This window comes from Anomaloglossus baeobatrachus, chromosome 1 (assembly GCF_048569485.1).
Source record: "Anomaloglossus baeobatrachus isolate aAnoBae1 chromosome 1, aAnoBae1.hap1, whole genome shotgun sequence".
Lineage (NCBI taxonomy): Eukaryota > Metazoa > Chordata > Amphibia > Anura > Aromobatidae > Anomaloglossus > Anomaloglossus baeobatrachus.
Genome location: NC_134353.1, coordinates 144,993,720 through 145,010,499, shown reverse-complemented (window position 1 = coordinate 145,010,499; position 16,780 = coordinate 144,993,720). Strand labels below are relative to the sequence as shown.

The window sequence follows — 16,780 nt, the reverse complement described above, 5'->3', positions numbered from 1 at the left end:
CTATTCCAAGTGTTTATTTCTGTTATTGTTGATGATTATGGCTTAAAGCCAATGAAAACCCAAAAGTCATTATCTATATACAGTGTATATATATATATATATATATATATATATATATATATATATATATATATATATATATATATATATATATATTCACTTAGTAATCAACATAATAACACGCTGAGTTATTAGAGAATGTGAAAACATTGTAATTTGTAGTATGTAGGAAGAAAAAGATTTGTCTACCTCCATGAGAAAAACAATAACAATCCAGTGACATGACAAATATCTGAATAACTACTCATTTCATAAATTGTTACAAATCAAATATATGTATGAGATAGCCAAGATGATTGACTATAAAATGAAGGTTGTCTCACATTCAAAGCTGTAGTGATTGTTCAGATATGAGCCTGAAAATCAAAAGTTCTAAACATTGTTACCCTTTTGCTCCTCAGTGTGTGTATTTTTTAAATTATATTTCTTAATTTTTAATGTGCTAAAAGGGTATCAAGTGCTGACTGTGAAACTGGTCATGAAGTTTTGACAGCAAAGATTAGAGTCTCGCTGGGCAAATGGAATAGACAACAGGTCATTTCCAACATTGATTTGATCAACACACCTGAAGTTTTTTGGAACATTTTGCACAACCAATTTATATTACTGGATATGGATGAAATAAAGTCTGAGGAATTATGGACACATATAGGGACCATTTTTACTGAAGATGTCAGACAAACAATAAACCATGGTTAACAGAAGAGACCCTAAAGATCATCAAAGAAAAGCAAATGGCAAAAGCGAAAGGTAACAAGAAGAACATAGACAGCATCAGTAAAACACTAAGGAGACCCATTTGCACAGACAAAGAACTTTATTACCAAAACACATGCACAGAAATAGAAAAATAAAACATCTGAAGGACAAAATCAGGAAGGCATGAAAAGAAAGATCAAAAAGTTACTACAAAAGTTTCAACCAAAAGTAGGAATGTTGGAAGACACCAATGGTCACAAACTAACTGAGCCGGAAAAGATCAAGGAAATAAAAAAACACCTCTACAAGATTGAGTCAATGAAATGAGAAGAAACAAACTGGAAATGATAGCAAACTGAACATCTTTAAAGACCAAGTCATTACTGTGGTAAAGCTACACATGTATCAACAGATATGGACAAGAGGTAAATGTCCCATGGACTGGACAAGATCTGTATTTATTCCTATTCTAAAGAAGGGAGATGCTACTGTGTAAACATTTGGACTATTGTGCTCAAACCTCATGAATAGGGATAAGCGAACCCGAACTATAAAGTTTGGGTCCCTACCGGACACCTAGCATCCATGCACAGACTCTGAACATGGACTTCTAAGAGCCAAACCCGAACGTATGACATACCAGTACATCATAGGTCATGTAGAAGTTAAAATATAAAAGCCATACATTTTCAACATTAACTATTTCTAATTGATTCATCAAATAATGATAAGCAAAGAATGGCAGATTTAAAGGGGTATTCCTATCTCCAAGATCCTTTCCTAATATGTAGAAGGTGTAGTAATAATAATATTATCAAATACCGCCAATTAGAAATGTAGTATAGTTCTTCTGATTAGCTATGTCGCTTAACTCATGTACAGAGCATTGCAGGACCTTAAGTATCCATGGTTATGACCACGAACAACTAACTAACTGACTATATGTGTAGAGCCCCTGACTACATCACGGTGCTACAGGGAACTGTATCCTGTCTCCCAGGGTGCAGGGCCTACCCCCCATGGTTCCAGGTTCCCATCAATAGTGTCACTAACATCCGCACTACAAATCCCAACCACACCTCCCACTAGACCTGTACAGACCCACCAGTGGGTTGGTCAGGTTGGAGCAGAGCCGCCCACCTAGGGGTCAGGCAGACTGGTGGGAGGGGAGGCAAGGAGTTGAGAGTAGCCCTCAAAGAGTGAGGAGCTGGGGAGATGGAGCTCCCAGGGAGGCGACAGGTTGGGTCGCGGCCAAAGGAGTGGGGGACTGGTAGTGGTGACGGTGGAAAGTGGTGCAACGGACATTGTCGTGTAGGACTGTGAGCACCAGCAAGCCCAAAAGAACTTACCGATACCGATCATGGCAGGGTACAGGACCCTAGATCAGGAAAGAGCTTCAAGCGCCTTGATAATTAACCTGTGGAGGATAGTCTCTTTATGAACTTTCCCCAAGAGCTCAGAGATTGAAGGCATCAGCACAACACGGGGGATAGGGTTCTCCAAACTACACAAATCCCAAGTGCCAGTCATCAAGAGCACAGCTGCCATACACACGGGTAGCGGGGCCCCGAAAGCTTCAAGCCGAGGGGCTACAACAGTTAATCAATTTGCGCAGGCCGGGTTTCGGACTTACTAAGTGATACTGGTGGAGCGGGACCTGGATGGGCTCCCCCCGTAGAGACTGTGGTTCCTAGAGACTGTGGTTTACCATCTGTGTGAGTGTCTGCTTATTCCGCCTAATCCAGACCACTACTACCGCAGTGAGTAATCTGACCCCTGCACCCTGCTTTTCAAGGCCAAGCCACCCGTTCGCCAAATTCCCACTGTCCGGGGCCTTCCCTACCTTCGGAGGGACTGACACCTGGCTGCCACCAAACCATCTGCCACGGTACTCCATTCAGCAGCGGCGGTACTCCCCTTTACGCAACCCAGAGGAGACATCATGAACATTCATCCCCTGTAAATACCCCCTTTTACTTTTGATTGGCCGCAAGCCCCCGGGTCCGGAGACCCTCGAGCCACAGCAATCCCGGATCCAAGCAGTTTGACTGCTGCACATATGTGTGGTCATAACCATGGATACCTAAGGTCCTGCAATGCTCTGAACATGAAGTAAGCGACATAGTGAATCAAAAGAACTATACAACATTTCTAATTGGAGGTATTTGCTAATATTATTATTATTATTATTATTATTATTATTATTATTATACCTACTACATATTAGCATAGGATCTTTGAGAAGGCAATAACCCTTTAAGTAATAAAAAAAAATTATACGTGCCACTAGAAAATTGCAACTTCTCCCACTGAAAACAAATTTTCATGTGGTATTTATGGAGCTATTTGGAAAACAAAGCACTATTGCCTATATGTACAATTATTAAATCAATTAATGACAACATATCATTCAGCAACAAATTCAGAATTTTCAAATAAGAATATTCACAACTTAAGAATGTAATAAAAGAGGTTATTAAAAGTTACAACTTTTAAAAATCCTGCATAAAAGCAAAAGTCACTACCGTATGTAATGCATCCAATATGGCATTGCCCACAGAAATATTTGTAGATGTGTGAAAACTGAGAACATTGTACATTCTTTTAGCATCATTTTGCATTTGTTTACTCTACTTATTTGTACTTTTTAACTTCAAGGTTATGCACATCTAGAATTAAATTAATTATGCTTGTTTACTGTGAAAATTTATTTTCACACCTTAAAATTACAAAATCAGAATTAATTTATTCAGATCATCGTAAACACTGTTTGAATTAAAATATTATAATTACTCCTTGAACTTTCACATGCATTTATTAGTAATACTTCATTGATTTATAGATGAAAGTATAAAGAACAAAGAAAAAAATCCCCTAAAAAATACTTTATTTAATGCTAATTAAAACTGTATACCCTAGAACCATCAATATAGTCCTACCAGACTGTGGTCAAGTGAAGGAGGGGGTGCAAAAAAACAAAAAATAAGGTACAGTAGAAGGGGTAGTGGTGAAAGGGGTGACACTGATACTTTCAGGATTATGATGATTTTAAGGAGCGCTATATCTGACGAATAAGCCCTCACTGTCACCTACCTACCAGTGAAGTTGCACCATAATGTTTTGGGTACCCCCCGCTCCTCGTTGACTCTTCCCTACCTTACCCTAAAAGAATATTTGCCAAAGATTGGCCCCCATCACCATAAATAATTGTAGAAATGAGTGGTGGCAAAATTCTGGAAAAAGGTCAAAAAATGAGGCAATAATTAAGTCCTCCTCTATTGTTAAACTCAAAATCAAGCTGCCTGAGTCTACAAATTAACTAATACTTGTAAAGCACAAACACCAGATGTCTAAAGTATAGACAGATATTATAATAATATATAAATTCCCAGCAGGGACTTCTCTACCTGTATCCGCAAAAAACCTAGTCCCAACGTGTTTCCCCCCCGAACGTCTTGGGGTTCATCAGGGGACCTTCATAGGACAATAGTCCAGGAACAAAATAGCCATCTAGTTGTGTCCTTTCCAGGAGCAGACAATACAGGTGCCTGGATAAAGTCCCAGAATTGAGACTATTTCATGTCCACAATGGGATAATGGGACACTCCAACTGTCCCATTATCCCATTGTGGACATGAAATAGTCTCAATTGTACTGACAGATAAGTCCCTGCTGGGAATTTGTATATTATTATAATATCTGTTGTGATGTATCGATCGGCAATGTTGGGAATGGCCGGTATGTGCCGAAGAGGTGGAGGGCCTCTGCGATCTGAAACTGTAATGTTTCTCTGGGGCTTGTAGATCCATGAGGATTGCAGTATGTATTCAGGGCTGGGTTCATGAGATGGTCAGAGGTGATGGGCGGGACTGACCCTCCACATGCCTCCCATACATGGGTGTGTTTAATGGGTTTTAATCAGGCTGTGAGTAGGTGGGATGCATCTTGCTAAAAGCAAATGGTCAGGAGATCATGTGCATGCTGAGACAGCAAAGGGCTGTGAGAGTCCAGGGAGTTGCAGAGTCTACTGGGGCTCTGGCCTGACAGCAGGTGCCGTCAAACGGAGCTGGTCCGAGGACTTGGTTAATGAGCCCAGTGAGAGAGTCTCCCTGGACGTCGAGCCTACATAGAAACCTGCAAAGCGACTGACAGGTAACCCTGCAAAAAGGGGATGTGGACTGGCTGATACCAGAGAATGAACTGAATGGACACTTGGCGGATGAAACAAACAGTGAGACATTGTTGTCTTGCGGGAAGAGTGACTGTGGCCCATTATATGGCGTGGTTTATGAGGATCTGAATAAATCACCTAAATTGTTTAAGTGACAAAGTGTTCCTGTGTGCCTCAATCCCGCTACCTGACGTATGGTTCCCCACACGCTCGTTGCCCACGTCATCACATTATGGTAGAGAATGCGGGCATGGGAGCCAGGTTGCTAAGGGCAACAGCCTAGGATGTACTTCACGGGGAAAAAAAAAAATCAAATTTGGCAGCGGTTTGCGGTGGATCGGCGGGTCCACGAAGTTAGGCTGCACACTCAAGCGGCTTGAGGTGGATCGGCGGGTTCACGAAGTTTGCTGGATACTGCAGAGGTGTTGCTGGTGGATCAACGGGTCCACGAAGACTCTGGACCGAAGCTGAGTGGCCATAACAGGAGCAGCATATGTGGATGAGATACTGTTAAAGTACCTGGTGCAGATTGGCGAGCAGCGACTGCAGGAGACCGGCAACCAAGAGGTACAGCAGAAGGAGTGACAGCAGCAACAGGAGTCGCTGGCAGAGCGACTGGACCTGGTGACACCGGATAAGTTGGTGCAGTCCCTTCTGGGGCCAGTACTGTCCCGGGGTGTACAGGGAGCTGCCTGGCGCACTGAGGAACTGGGTAGGCTGGCACTTGAGAATTCCCTTGGGAAGCTACAGAATGTACCCCATCTAGACTGGGTTGCCCAAAATGGAGCAGAGCATCCCAAATCTGAAGTTTCAGTGCACCGATGGACAGTAGCCAAGGACAATGGTGTTCATGCTATGCGTGTCCGGTCTGCGGTACAGACTGCCCGGCTGATGAGAAGTCACGTCCGTGTTCTGTGGAAGTTGATGGCAAATGTGTGACTGGGCTGGTAGACTCGGTGAGCTTGGTGTCCCTGGTGAGGGCCACGCTCGATACCTACCCGATTTTTCGAAGGATGGAAGCTAGCTGCAGACATGTGTACACTGGAGTGTATCCACGGTCCCGAGTGGTCGTTGAGATGGATGGGGTGTTTGGATCCATTAATGTTGGGGTAGTGTCTGACTTACCGCATCCCATTATAATAGGCCAGGACTTTGATTTTTTTGAGGACTTGTGGGCGATGGCGGAAATGGCCAGTTGCTTGTGTAAAAGCCGGAAAGACTCAAAGGAAGCCCTACGACAGCAAGAGGCTGAAAGTGTTGCTAGTAGTATGATATTGTGTAAAAAGGGAAAAACAGTGCCTACTAGAGGTGACAGTCCTAAGTTAGCGGTGACCAAAGAAAGAGATGAACGTGCCCCCCCTTAGTGATATGACACAGTAACAAAAGATAGTGTGACCGTTAAAAACGGGAGAACTCCAGACACCTGGTTAAGTGGGGGCATGTTAGTCCAGAACACCAGGGGGAGTGACGATGACTCTAGTAAAGACACTGACTCTAGTAACCTGACGAGCGAACACAGTGAGGTACAGACAGTTGAGAAAGGTAAAATCTCCTCCCGATGCCGAAAATGTAATAAGCGCCGAGGGTTAGTGCAATGTATATTGTCTGAGTGGGCAGAGAAGGTTGAAGAAGGCACGTTGCCAGTAGCAACCACTAATGTAGAGTCAGACAGTGAAATCCTGAAAAAGAAAGAGGAGTCAGAAACTGAACTGACACACTGTAACGACAGAAATCAGAAAGGTGAAATCACAGAAAAGGAGCCAACTAAGGAAGTAGTAGTGGTGTACCCTATAATTTCCAAGCATGAAGCTGATGATCTGTCAAGTGAGAGTGTTATAGGAGATGAAATCCTGGAACGCACTATAGGAAAAGAAATTCTGGAAAGCACTACAAGCCAAGAAATCCTGGAGAGTGTTGGTGAAGGAAAAATCCACAATGGTCATGGTGAGCAGACCGGTGAACTATCTAGTGCTAGGGTGGATAACAGTGAATACAGCTCTAAAGCTTTAAGAGGAACAGAGTACTGTGCTGAAGGGTGTGACACTCTGGCAGAAGGTGATGCTGCAAAGTCTCAAGAGAAGGCTGAGGGTGACACTGCAGAGACCCAAGAGGAAGTTGGAGGTGATGCAGTGAAGTCCCAAGACTAGAGATGAGCCACCACCCTAGCGTTCGAGTTCAATTCGGTTCGTCGAACAGAGGCTCCGTTCGACGAACGTTCGACGAACCACTCGAACCCCATTGAAAACAATGGGAGGCAAACACAAACACATAAAAACACATTATGCATGTACACATACAGGTAATAAGCATTGCCATAACACTTACAGGTCCCTGCGACGTGTCCTGCAATCTGTCACCCACCGCTTTTCCTTCTGATAATTGCTGTGTCCTCTCGGTAACCAGCACTGATGATAGGACCTATCTCTACGGTACGCGGTGATCGTTCAAGCATCTCCGTGTGCCGGCGAAATGCTCTGGCACATGGTCGACTCCCCGTCGCTGCATGTGTGTGCTCTTTAAAGAGTCAGCCCACATGCAGGGACTAGCTGTCACAGCCGGTAAATAGCGGCACCGGGAATCATGTGATTGGACTGTCGCTATGGTAACCCACCTGTCAGCGGTGATGTCACCGCTTACAGCCCGCAGCCTCTGCTCACTCACTGAGTAATTAGACTGCACGGAGCAGCAGCGTCTTCCTCCCATGCAGTGCTGTCTGATGTATCAGAGCTGCATGGGTTGAAGGAGAAAGAAGACAGAAGACCAGGATTGTGGAGGGATGAGAGGGAGTAATAAACATGTTGTCTCTAAGTGTGTCTGTGTATTTATTTCTATTAAAGTATTTTTTCTCTGTGTGGTGTCTGTTTTTAACCCTTTATTTGAGATTCTTAATGGCTGGGTCAAACTTGCCTGACATTAAGAATCTATAGCTTAATACTAGCTAGTAAAACAAAGCTAGTATTAACTCATTATTACCCAGCAAGCCACCCGGCTCCAGGGCTGTTGGAAGAGATGGATACAGCGCCAGATGATGGCGCTTCTATAAAAACGCCATTTTCTGGGGCGGCTGCGGACTGCAATTCGCAGCAGAGGGGCCCAGAAACCTCGGGCTAACCTCTGCTGCGGATTCCAATCCCCAGCTGCCTAGTTGTACCTGGCTGGACACAAAAAGGGGGCGAAGTCCACGTCGTTTTTTTTTTTAATGATTTCATGAAATTCATGAAATAATAAAAAAAGGGCTTCCCTATATTTTTAGTTCCCAGCCGGGTACAAATAGGCAGCTGGTGGTAGGGGGCAGCTGTACCTGCCTGCTGTACCTGGCTAGCATACAAAAATATGGCAAAGCTCATGTCATTTTTTTTAGTTTTTTGGCAAAAAAAAATAAAAAATGCTTCCCTGGATTTTCCATTGCCAGTGAAGGTAACACCAAGCAGTGGGGGTTAGCAGCCAGTAGCTGCTTGGATTACTCTTGACTAGCAATACAAAAAATGCAGCGGGAGCCCATATATATTTTTTTTAATTATTTATTTAAATAACTAAAAAAAAAATGGGCTTCCCTGTATTTTGATTGCCTGACATCACAGTACTGTAAAAATAAATCATTAAAAAAAATGACGTAGCGCTCCGCGATATTTTTGATTCTCAGCGCATATAAAGCAGACTGCTACGGGTTGCCACCCCCATCTGCATGGAGTTACCTTGGCTGGCAATCAAAATACAGGGAAGCCCATTATTTTTTTTTATTTAAAAAATAGTTTAAAAAAAAAATGACGTGGGGTCGCCCCATTTTTGATAGCCAGCTAGGGTAAAGCAGACGGCTGTAGCCTGAAAACCACAGCTTGCAGCTTTACCGTGGTTGGTGATCCAATGTGGAGGTCACCCCAGGCTCTTTTTTTATAATTATTTGATAAATAATAATAATTACAAAAAAAAGTAGGGTCCCCCTAAATTGGATCACCAGCCAAGGTAAAGCGGACAGCTGTGGTCTGGTATTCTCAGGGTGGGAAGGTCCATAGTTCTTGGTCCTTCACAGCCTAAAAATAGCAGGCCGTAGGCACCCCAGAAGTGGCGCATGCACTAAATGCGCCAATCCTGGCGCTTCACCCCAGATCATTCCGTGCACTGGTGCAGTGGAAAACGGGGTAATAAATGGGGTTGATACTAGCTGTAAGGTCACCTGACATCAAGCCCAGCAGTTTGTGATGTCATGGCGTCTATCAGATGCCCGACATCACAAACTGTCAGTACTAACAAAAAAAATGTACAAAAAAAATGTATTTGAAAAACACTCCCCAAAACATTCCCTCTTTCACTAATTTATTGTAAGGAAAAAAAAAATAAGGGGGTACCACAATGACCTTGGACTGCCTAGAATATGGGGGGACACGCTCAGGGAACATATCCCCCATTTTCTAGGAGTGCAGACCCTCCATGTGAGGAGTGTGGGTGTAATGAATCTGCACCCACTCTCCCCGGGTCCACAACAGCAGAGTCCATGTCGTAACTGTTGCTACCAAAGCTGCAAAGCCCTGTTCATGAGGTAAGGGCATGCCTAATCAGGAGAAATATTCTACATTTCCAAATATTGGTATTTGCTGATATTATTGCTATTCCACCCACTATATATTGGGGATAGGATCTTGGAGATGGAATACTCCTTTAAGTTCAGTTATCCAGCTGAATGAATACAAACAACAGAGCTCACTATTTAGACATGGTTCCTTGTGGCGCATAATGGACTCTCATGTTTGGTAGTCATTCAGCAGGGCAACTATAAAATTAAATACCTCCTTTTGAAAATGTAGTATAGCTCTTCTGATCAACTATGTTCCTTACCTCATGAGCAGAGCATTGCAGTAGCTTACAGATGCATGGTTACCGCCATTCACTGTCTGAAGACAGGAAGCCGCTCTGTGCATGCAGCAGCGTCTATTGTGAAGGAGGAGGCCGCGGGGAATCAACGCTGCACAGGTACCGTGGGACACCGGGGAACACCGGTGGGGTTATAGGGAGTGACCTGGCAGGGCCTGGGGATGAATTTTCTGTTGCATGTGTCATGGCACATGCGACAGAAATCCTGCAGCCCACAGCTGGCAGCTTCACCTTGGCTGGTAATACAAAGCTGATATTTTAAACCTGATATTTTAAACACTGTTATTTTAAATTAAATAAATAATTAAAAAAAAAAACACGTGGGGGTCCCCTCAAAATTGGATCACCAGCCAAGATAAAACAGACAGCTGGGGTCTGATATTCTTAGACTAGGAAGGTCCATCATTATTGAACTCGCCTCAGCCTAAAAATAGCAGGCCGCAGCTGCCCCAGAAGTGGCGCATTCATTAGATGCGCCAATCCTGGTGCTTCGCTCCAGCTCATCCCGTTGCCCTGATGCGGTGGCAAACGGTTTAATATATGGGGTTAATAACAGATGTGTAATGTCACCTGGCATCAAGCCCTGGGGTTCGTGATGTCAGGCGTCTATCAGATACCCGACATCACCAACCCAGTCAGGAATAAAAAAAAATAGACGGCAAACATTATTATTTGAAAAAACACTTCCCAAAACATTCCCTCTTTCATCAATTTATTAGAAAGAAAAACAAATCCAGGTCTGGTGTAATCCAAGGGGGTCCCATGACGATCCATACCATAGTCAATGTCCCAGTCAATGAAGAACAGAATGTTCCATATTGGCTGGGAGAGCATTGCAGTGACTTGAGCTAACATCAATAGGTCAGCCCAGGTCACTGCAGGGCATGACAAGTGCTGCTGTCAGGAGGATAGCGAGGTACATTACCTGCGGTTAACGCTGCACTCCTGATAGCAGAGCTGTCACTCAGTTCAATGACCACCGCCTTCACAACCAAGTATCGCGGGTGCCTGTGACGTCACCGCTAGTCACATTCTTGGGTTGGCAGCGAGAGGAGATGTGACAAGCGGCGGCCATGGAGGACAGTGACAGCGCTGACGTCTGGAGGGCAGGACTTCATCACCACAGGTAAGGAACTTCACTAACCTCCTGACAACAGCGCTTGTCATCCCTGCAGCTCCTGGCACTGCAGTGTGGGCAGCTGCGGACACTGTACAGTGCAGGCAGCTGTGGACGCTGCTGAGCGGGAAGCCGCGAGGCTGGGGCTGGGGCTGGAGCGGGACACAGACTGCAGCGGCATCCAACGGAAGTCACACGGAAGTGCTTCTGTGTGGCTTTCGGGGATTCTTGCACAGATAGCCAGGGTAAACATCGGGTTACTAAGCAAAGCGTTTTGCTTGGATACCCGATATTTACCCTGGTTACCAGCTTACCGCAGGCTGCCAGCGATGGCTTCCTGCACACGTAGCTGTAAAAAGCCAAGCTTTTGGTGATCGAACTGTTCTCGAACGTAACTCGAACTGCCAAACTTTTAGCAAATCGTTCGAGTTCGCGAACGACTCAAACACCCCCGAAAATCACTCGAACAAGAAATTGGCGAACCTCGAACATCACTCATCTCTACCCAAGACACAGCTGGTGCTGTAGAAGTGAAAAGAGCCTCTGAGGAAAAGGTGAAGTCTGGGCCAGAGGTCTCATCAGGAGCTGAGAACTTGAATGACTCAGCTGGTAAGACCAAGATGGCAGACATGAAGATTGACTCAACTAAGAGTAAGCAACACAAAAGGTCTGAGGCTCAAGCTGAACCTGAGGAGGGAGTAACTCAAGGGCTGGAGCCTATGTTGAAGAATATGCATGGATGCAAGAGACCCCAGGAACTGTCTAGTATCCTTTAAAGTAAAGGAAGCAGACCAGTCTTCAAGTGCCTGATAGATGTGCCAGAAGACTTAAGAGAAGCCTGTGTCGGTGAGATGGTTCATGAGAGGTTTCAGAAAGCAGTAGGAGCCTGTAAAGTGTACTTTGCCCCAGAGACTAATCGGTTGGTGGTGTGCTCTGTAAGTGATATCACAAAGAAGCGAGTGGCCATCCTGAGTGACATGCACTTACGATGTCTTCATACAAAGTAGCTCAGCACTGCAAATAAGGAAGCAGACACCAGACACTTGGAGCGTATAAAGCATCTAGCCGCAGCGTTTCAAGAAATAGTGGTGGTGAAGAAACCGTTAATTGGGCTTACAATAAGAGCGCTAAGAAGTAATATTGAGCAGAGCAAGCCAGGAAGGTTCCAGGTGTTACAGGTGTTCAATTGGAAGAAGACAGTGGAACATTTCGTATCTATGGAAAAACTGCAGAAGCGATTAAGACAGCTCGAAGGCTGTTTGGAGTTTGTGGAAGAAGTCACACAAGTGCCTAGAGAACTTGTCAAGAAGCTGATTGGAAGAAATTGAAATGCCATTTAAGAGATGGTTGATAAATCTGGTGTCACAAGAGTGAGAATTGATGTACACAATGAAACCCACATATCCTGTGATGTCAGAATGGTTCCATTTATAATTGTGGGAAACCAGGACTGTATTGAAAACGTACGAGTTCTCTTGGAATACCGCCTGGGGTACCTTGAAGAACTGAGACAGTTGAATCTGGAAAGACAGAAGATTGCCGAGCAACTTTGTCAAGTTGGCATGAGGCGGCGACAACCTACAGGCCGGGGCCCAGAAAAGTATGGTCCAGCTGGTGAATGTGTTGCCCCGAATGACAGAGGAAACAGGTCCTTTAGTGAAAGGAGCCAAGGTCATAGAGGACCTAGGTGTTCATCAGGCTTTAGCGCAGACTCTGAAGGGTCCAAGTCCTTAGAGACAAAATACAACGGACGGAATGAAAGGAGTGACGTGTCTTTAGCCACAGAAGTTGATGAGAGAGTGCAAAATCAGAGAGACAGACGAAGATGCCCTAGAAGAAGAGCCCAAAATAGATCTGCAAAAATACAATGTGGAGGGTCTAGTTATGGCGAATCTTCTGTTGGCTCAGTGCTGAGATACCTCGATAGTAACACCTCTAGTGGACAGGATAGCTCAGAGTCAGACCGGATGGTAGTATCGGCTAAAAGAGTCTCCCTACCACACTGTGACCATTGGAGGCAGTCATGGAGAGATAGGTCTGACCAGGGGGCGTAACCGAGAAGAGAGTTCACTGAGAAGGGTCTGGTTACAGGGACGGACTGTATATTCAGAACTGAAGCCCAAGACTGGAAAGGGGCAAGGGGCACACACAACAGTTTCAATTGGCGGGGGTGGAGTAGGTCTACCAAAGTTATGACCCAAAACGTGAGATGACGAAGTTTGAAGGTGCATTGTTCCCTAAACAGTTGGGGACGGTGCCGGACAGTGTCTCAGAAGCGAATGCTCATAGTCGACTGAGAAGGCCCTTTTGACTGGTAGGGCATGGTAGCTTGGATGCCCTGTCTCGGGGCCCCTGTTCGTTGACAAGTGTTCAACTCTACAAGTGTGAACAGGGGGGGGTATGTGATGTAGCGACCGGCAATGTTGTGAATGGCTGGTATGTGCCGAAGAGATGGAGGGCCTCTGCGATCTGAACCTGTAATGTTTCTCTGGGACTTGTAGTTCCATGAGGATTACAGTATGTATTCAGGGCTGGGTTCATGAGATGGTCAGAGATGATGGGCGGGACTGACCATCCACATGCCTCCCATACATGGGTGTGTCTAATGGGTTTTAATCGGGCTGTGAGTAGGTGGGATGCATCTTGCTGAAAGTACATGGTCAGGAGATCATGTGCATACTGAGACAGCAAAGGGCTGTGAGAGTCCAGAGAGTTGCAGAGTCTACTGGGGCTCTGGCCTGACAGCAGGTGCCGTCGAACGGAGCTGGTCCGAGGACCTGGTTAGTGAGCCCAGTGAGAGAGTCTCCCTGGAGGTCAAGCCTACATAGAAACCTGCAAACCGACTGACAGGTAACCCTGCAAAAATGGGATGTGGACTGGCTGATACCAGAGAATAAACTAAATGGACACTCGGCGGTTGAAACCGAAAGTGAGACATTGTTGTCCTGCAGGGAGAGTGGCTGTGGCCCGTTATATAGCATGGTTTATGAGGATCTGAATAAATCACCTAGATTGTTTAAGTGGCAAAGTGTTCCTGTGTGCCTCAATCCCGCTACCTGACGTATGGTTCCCCACACGCTCGGGGCCCACGTCGTCACACTGTCTATAATTTATGCATTTGGTGTTTGTGCTTTACGAGTATTAGTTAATTTGTGACTCAGGCAGCTTGATTTTGAGTTTAACAATAGAGGAGGACTTAATTATTGTCTCATTTATTTGACCTCTGACAGATTTTTGGCATGACTCCCTTCTACAATTATTTATGGTGATGGAGGTCAATCTTTGGCAATTTTTTTTTTACGGTAAGGTAGGGAAGAGTTGACGAGGAGCGGGGGGCACCCAAAACATTATGGTGTAACTCCGCTGGTAGGTAGGTGACAGTGAGGGCTAATTGTAAGATATAGCGCCTGTTATAACCATCATAATCCTGAAAGTATCAGTGAATACTGTCACCCCTTTCACCACTACCCCTTCTCCTGTACCTTATTTCTTGTTTTTTGCACCACACCTTGACTTGACAGCGGTCTGGTAGGACTATATTGATGGTTCTAGGGTATACCATTTTAATTAGTATTAAATAAAGTATTTTTTTTAGGGGATTTTCTTCTTTGGTCTTTATACTTAATTCCTCTTTTTGATTATTTGCTTTGATTTTTTGATAAATGAGAGAGAAGATTAGGTGTTCTAAACCTTAAAAATAATGGAGCAACATAATTTTCAAATTTAAATCGCTGACAATTCCTTTCATGTACAATTTGTAATCATGGTAGCCAAAAAGATGAGTGAATGTGCCCAAATTTGTTTTCTGCAGATTCACTTAAATTTGACTCTGAATTATTTTAATGTAAATGAAATTTCCATGTGCAGTAAAATGTGCCAGATTTCTTTTAAACAGCCACTTATTGAGTCTTTGCCTTGGAATTCCAAGTCATAATAATCAGAAGGGACAGAAAGGGGTAATAAAAAAAAAAAATCACACTCGTCTCAATCTTCCGCTTTTCCAGCCATTGTAACCCTGTATTGGTTCTCTCTGTCCTACCTAAGGCAGCCTCTCTGGCTCAAGTCTTTTCTTCATTGTTCATTGGGGGTTAAAGCGACGGCTAGGTCTTAGCACACATTTCACACATTATGTGGGGAGGCGCACTTTATAATGTCATAGTGTGCATTGAAGCTTGATTAGAACTAGATACACTATTCATGGGTAAAGAGGAGACCAAAGGTTATGCCTTAAGGAGCAATTAGATGACCAGTGGGGAGCTGTCAAGGCAGGCGAGAGGTTAATATAATATTTAATTTTTAAGAACCACTTCCTGGACCATATAAATTCAGAAAAATTGTAACCAGCTTACAGCCATTTGTTGCATTCACATACAGTAAATTTAACTTCCCCGAAAATCTGGATCATTAGAATCCACAAATGTTTGGAAATTTTATCTTTAGTATTACATTTTCTATGTTAAATTAGTTGCTTCTTTTAGAAAAAAAGTACTTACAAAGTCTTATTTAGAAATTCTGAGCTAATAGTGCAGTGGTCTTAAACCAATAGCTTGTGGGAATGATGCATCTAATGAGGCTGCATTCTGCACCCTGGTCACACTAGAGCTCCCAAGTGCATAACAATTGGTGTCTTGACGAGTCTATGGAGTGAGGTCCTCGGACACACATTTACTTGAAATATATTTCAAGCCTCTGGCCAATCAGAGGCCAGCAGCTGGCATAGGCATGCCTGGGCATAATTACAGGACAAGGTCCAGGGTGGGCAACATTATTACAAGCTAGCAACAGGATGGGATCATTATTAGGGATGATCGAATACCTCAAATATTTGGCTTCGCAAATATTTGCCAAATAGGTCGCTGCTCTTCGACTATTTGCGAATATTCGATGCGCAATGTAAGCCTATGGGAAACCTGAATAACAACTATTCAGAACTACTCGGGCTTCCCATAGACTTACATTGCGCATTGAATATTCGCATAGCGGCGACCTATTCGTCGGATATTCGCAAAGCCGAATATTTGAGGTATTCAATAATAATAATAATAATTTATTCATTTATATAGCGCTATTAATTCCACAGCGCTTTACATACATCAGCATCGATCATCCCTAGTCATTGTTACAAGAATGGGGCCAGTATAGGGGAACATTGCTACAGGATAAGAAACATTGTTACAGGACAGGGGGCATTATTTCAGGATGGGCACATAATTACAGAATGCGAGACTGGATGTGGGACATTATTATGGGATGAGGGACATTATTACAGTAGGGGGCCAGGATAGTGGACATTTTTACAGGATATGGCTAGGATAGTTGAACATTTTACAGGATGAGAACAAGATGGTTACCAGGATGGGGACAATATTACAGTATGGAGAACATACATTATTAGTTTATAAGGGCAAGCGGGAATTTGGACTATCTCTATTGCTGTGAACTACAGACAACAAACCACAAATTTGGTATATACAATTCATTGCTGTTATTTCTTTTTGTCTTTTAGGTTCCAAGATCCAGCAGTGGACATCATTCAAGGATATTGGTTTGACGGTGAAATCTAACAATTTCAAAGTGTCATGTCCCATGATATGGGAATTATATAGCATAGTATTATAATTGTATGATTGCTGTGATACTGCTATACAATTAGCTTTCCATTTGAATTTCATCCTGTTTGTCTACTTGTAGTCTGGCTTTGATTTAGGTAATCCCTTTCTCCTTCTTTTTTAGTTAGTGCTGAGTCAGTCATCATTATCTTATCTCTGGATAAAAAACATCTTTTCTATACATAAAGCACCATCTGCTAACATTCAGGTGGGTGGCAGGGTGTCGGAAACTTTTCCTTTGGGGAGGGGAACCAG

At 43.9% G+C, this 16,780-nt stretch overlaps 1 pseudogene; it reads left to right on the top strand.

Moving 5' to 3' along the window:
* Positions 1 to 11,767: 11,767 nt before the first annotated feature.
* LOC142291239 (RNA-binding protein FXR1-like) lies at positions 11,768 to 16,467 on the top strand (annotated as a pseudogene).
* Positions 16,468 to 16,780: the final 313 nt, after the last annotated feature.